Source organism: Pinus tabuliformis, chromosome 6 (assembly GCF_031772625.1).
Source record: "Pinus tabuliformis cultivar Carrire ecotype Pingquan chromosome 6, CPIR1, whole genome shotgun sequence".
Taxonomy (NCBI): domain Eukaryota; kingdom Viridiplantae; phylum Streptophyta; class Pinopsida; order Pinales; family Pinaceae; genus Pinus; species Pinus tabuliformis.
The window spans coordinates 793,762,936-793,768,287 of record NC_142292.1 but is presented as its reverse complement, the minus strand read 5'-3'; positions in this window follow the sequence as shown (position 1 = coordinate 793,768,287).

The window sequence follows — 5,352 nt, the reverse complement described above, 5'->3', positions numbered from 1 at the left end:
TCCCTCTCCCCCTCTCCTTCTCCCTCTCCCCCTCCCCCTCTCCTTCTCCCTCTCCTTCTCCCCCTCTCCTTCTCCCTCTCCTTCTCCCTCTCCCTCTCCCCCTGTTTCTCTCTCCCCCTCTCCCTTTCCCTCTATCTCTCCCTCTCCCTCTCCCCCTGTTTCTCTCTCCCCCTCTCCCTTTCCCTCTATCTCTCCCTCTCCCTCTCCCCCTGTTTCTCTCTCCCCCTCTTCCTTTCCCTCTATCTCTCCCTCTCCCTATCCCCCCTCACTCTCTCTCCCCACCTTTCTCTCCCTCTTCCTCTTCTCACCCTCTCCACTCACCCCACACACACTCTCTCTCTTTATCGCTCTTTCTCTCTCCCTCTCCTCCTCTCTCTATGCCTCTCCCTCTTCGTAACCCCCTCTCCTACTCTCGCTCCCCCTCTCCCTCTGCCACTCTCTCCACACTTCTTTCTCTCTTTCTCCTCCTCCCCCTCTCTTCCCCTATTCCTTTCCCTCTCCCCCTCTCTCTCTACCTATCTCTCTCCCTCTCTCTCTCCCTACTTCCCCCCCTCTCTCTTCCTCTTTTCCCAATGTCTCCCTCCCCATATCTCTCTCTCCCCATTCCTCCCCTCTCTAGCTCTCTCTCTCTCCCCCTCTCTCCCGCTCTCCCTCTCTCTCTCTGGCCCTATCCCTCTCTCTCTCTCCCCCCACCTCTCTCCGCCCTCGCCCCCCTCTCTCCCTCCACCCTCGCCCCCCTCTCTCCCACTCTCCCTCCCCCTCTCTTCTCCTTCCCTCTCCTTCCCTCCCTCTCCCACACTCTCTCTATACCTCCCTTTCTCTCTCTCTCTCTCCTCCTCCCCCACTCCCTCTCTCTCTGCCTCTCTTCCTCTCTCTCCATCTCCCTCTACTATCTCCCTCATCTCCCTCCCTCTACTATCTCCCTCATCTCTCGCAATCTCTCCCTTCCTCTCCCTCACCCTTCACCTCTCCCTCTCCATCTTTCCCTCCACCTCTTCCACCATATCCCCTTTCCCCTCTTCTGCCCTATCCCCCTCTACATAACCCTCCCCCTCTCCCTCTCCACCCCCCCCCCCCCCCCCCCCCCCTCTCTCTCTATCTCTCTCTCTCTCTCTCTCTCTCTCTCTCTCTCTCTCTCTCTCTCTCTCTCTCTCTTGCACTCTCCCTCCCTCTCTCTCTCTCTTCCCCCACAATCTCACTCTCTCTCCCTCTCTCGCTGCACTCCCCACTCACCCTACCCCTCTCCCACTATCTCTCCCTAAATCCCCCCCTCTCTCTCCTCTGCCCCCCTCTCTCTCTCTCCCCCCCATCCTATCTCTCCCTCTCCCTCTCCCTCTCTCTCTATCTTGCTCCCTCACCCCCCTCTCTCTCCCTGTCCCTTCCTCTCACTCTCACCCCCTCTCTCTCCCCCTTTCTCACCCCGTCTCCCTCCCCCTCCCTTCTTTCTCCCTCTCTCCCTCTCCCTCCCTCTCTTCCTCCCCTCCCCGCTTTCTTTGCCTCCCTCTCTCCCCCCTCCTCCCCACACTCTCACCCTACCTCCCTCTCGCTCTCCTCCCTACCTCCTCTCTCTTGCTATCCCCCCTTGCCACCCTCTCCTCCTCTCCCTCTCCCCTTCTCACCCTCTCCTCCCTTCCCTCTTACTACCACACCCCCTCTCCCTCCCTCTACCTCTTTCTCTCTTCCCCTCCCCCTACCCCTATTTTTCTCTCCTTCCCAATCGCCCTCCCCTTACTCTCTCTCTCTATCTCTCTCTCCCTCTCACCATATCCCTCTCTCTCTCCCTCTCCATGTCTCTCACTGTCTCCCTCCCTCTCTCTCCACTTCCCTACCCCTCCCTATGTTTCTCTCTCTGCTTCCTTACCCCTACATATGTTTCTCTCTCAACTTTTCTACGCCCCCTATGTCTCTCTCTCCCTCCCTGTCCCCCTCTCCCTCTCCTTCACTCTCTTTCTCCCCCTCCCCCGCTTTTCTCTCTCCCTCTCCTTCCCTCCCTCTCTCCCTCTCTCTCTCTATCCCCCTCTCCCTCTCCCCCTATCTCCCTACCCTTCTCCCTCTCCATTTCTCTCCCCCTCTCCCTCTACCTCTTTCTATCCTCCTACCCCCTTCCCCCTCTGCAACTCTCTTCCCCTACCCCTCCTCCTCCTCCTCTCCCTCTCCCTCTCTCTCTCTCTCTCTCTCTCTCTCTATATATATATATATATATATACATCCCTCTCCTCCTCTCTCTCTGTACCTTTTCGCCTCCCACTCTCTTTTTCTCTCTCACCAACACTCCCCTCCCCTCTTTCTCTCTCTCTCCTCCTACCCCTCTCTTCCCCCCTCTCCCTATCCCTCAACACTCCCCTCCCCTCTTTCTCTCTCTCTCCTCCTCTCTCTCTCTCTCTCTCTCTCTCTCTCTCTCTCTCTCTCTCTCTCTCTCTCTCTCCATTCCCTACACCTCTCCCTCTCTTCCCCTACCCCACCTCTCTCTCCCTCTCTCCCCCCTCTTCCTCTCTCTCTCTCTCTCCCATATCACCCCCCGCTCTCTCTCTCTCCACTCCCTCCCTCTCTCTTCTCTCTCCCTCTGCCTCCCTCCCTCTCTCTATATATCTTAATCTCTCCCTCCCTCACTCCCTTCCCTACACCTATCCCTCTCTTCAACTCCCCACCTCTCTCTCCCTCTCTTCCCCCCCTTCCTCTCTCTCTCACCCCTATTAGCCCTCTCTCTCTCCTTCCCCACTCCCTTCCTCTCTCATCTGTCTCGCTGTCCTTCCCTCCCTCTCTCTCTCTCCCCCTCTCCCCTCTCTCTATCTCTCCCTCTCCCTCTCATCCCTACGTTATCTCTCACGCTCTCTCCCTTCCTCTCCCTCTATGTCTCCCCCTCCCCCTCTCCTGCCATCTCCCCTTCCCCCCTCTTCCTCCCTCTGCATCTCTCCTCTCTCTCTCTCTCTCTCTCCTCATCATTATCTCTATCGCTCCCGTTATCTCTCTCTCTCAAAACAATTCAAATATAATAATTAAGTAAAAAAATTCATTCACTAATAACCATATAAATACAAATGCTTCTCTCTCTCCATCATTATTTCTCTCTCAAAACAATTCAAATGTAATAATTAAGTAAAAAACTCATTCACTAATAACCATATAAATATAAATGATATAAATCAAATACGATAGAATATAGAACAATAACTTTAATTATATGACATTAATTCAATTTTGTATGTATAAAATAATTTAATCTAAATATTTAGTCAATAAATTGAATATTTAAAACAACAAAATGAAATATTTAAAAAAAATAAACTAAGGAATGAGATGTAAGAATCTAATTTATATTAAAAAGTAAAAATCGTGTTTAAAATATACAATGATATATGATGAAACAAACTGTGAAACTAAACTAAACAGATGATATATATATTAAGTGCTTTAACAGTTCCAATTTCACAACTCACTTCATGTAAGCATGAATGAAAATTTAAACATTTTAAATTTATAAAAAACAAAATGTAAAATCATGAAAAAGTAATTGTAAATTAAGAAAAAGTTGTACATACATGGATGGTTTTATAACTCTATTTTCAACTACTTAAATTATTTTGATAACAACATTTTTAAGTAATTAATTTTATAATATGAATTCACACATAAAAAAACATAAGAAACATACTTGTCATGGCTGTAACAAATATCGCTGTTACGGCTCTCTGGTTCCCTCTTCTCCACTGCAAATACCTCCATTCATCACATCGACTTTCATTCGTCCCTGCATCTTTTCTCGCTGATCTTCGTCAAAACAGAAAAACCCCCAGAGGCGACAGGCATAGAGTCACCTGCAAATACAATGAAATCCGTTACAATTGCAAATACAATGAAATGCCTTACAATTGGCATTTGATCAGCGTATTCCTTTAGGAAACACAGCAGCGAGAAGCGACTTTTCTCGTCTTATAATCCACTAATAATCCTGCTGCTATGAATACAACCGCTTCAGCACAAACACCTGGAGTTGTTAAAACCGCTTCAACACAAACCAGCGATCAGCGAAAATACTTGTGAGTATCTTTACTACTTGTGAGAGTATATTTACCTATTGCAACGCCATTCGTATATGAAGGGCATTTAGCTTATTGACACGGCTGCTTAACCAAAATATTTAGAGAATACCTTTGCCAGAGCATTTGTCGGTACTGGGTGCATCCATGCAATAGCAGAGGAACGACGCAACCCAATCTGAAACTGAAACATGTTTCTTTTCCCTCCACATGTTTCTTTTATCTGTGTATAAACTGCGACTTGCTCCACATCACCCCATGTCGTAGAAAGCGTAATAGAAAGTACCATTACTTGTATCTTGTTATTCTTCTAAGAAAAGCTACAGGGTACAGAGACACACCACAACCAATATAGACAGAAGCAGAGGAACCAATACAAACATTAAAAATGCAAATACAACCAATTTCGCTGCAAATAGAGACAAATAGAGACAGATGATAGAAGACGAGGATGTGAACAAAATAACTTGGAACTATTCGTTTAATAGCATAAAGATTCCATCAAAAAAAGCTGATTCGTTTAATGGCATAAAGATTCCATCAAAAAAAGCTGTGATCCGTTAAAGGAGCGGATCACAGTTTACCACAACGTCTATAACGAAAAGGACCTTGGATGCTTTTCTTGGGTTTTCTTAACGAAAAAGATTGAGATGCTTTTCAAGAATCTCTCTTCACATCCACGTCATCTATCCACGTCGGTGCAACAAATTTGGAATGGTCAGGCGAAAGCACGTCATCTATCCACGTCGGTGCAACAAATTTGGAATGGTCAGGCGAAAGCAAGAAAGAAGGGAGATTTGGAACACACGCCTGCCGGCTTTTTCACGAAACAATATTTCTCTTATTCTAGCAGTGGACTTTCTTCTCTACATAACGAGCAACATGGGTTACTAGCGGAAAATCTGTTTCCTAAATCTCTCTGAACTCTCGGATTCCATCACTTCCACGGCAATCAATGGGGAAGAGAGTAGAGCTATAATGATTGATTTTTTTTAATTATTAAGGGAGAGAGTAGAACTACAATGATTGATTTTTTTTAATATTAATGCAGAATTTAGGTTAGTTTCAATATTAAATTTTACATGATTAATGTTGAATGAAAAAATAATTTATCTATTAATAAAATGATGTCATCTAAATTATATTAAACTAGATCATCTATAGTGAAACTTAGATCACACCATGCTTTAGTCTCTCTCCATAAAATTTAACCGCAAAATCAGATAAAAACTAAATCCCACAATATTTCCCTACTCAATTTAACTTCAAAATCAAATAAATACTAACTCCCAGCCAATTAATTTACACCTTAGGA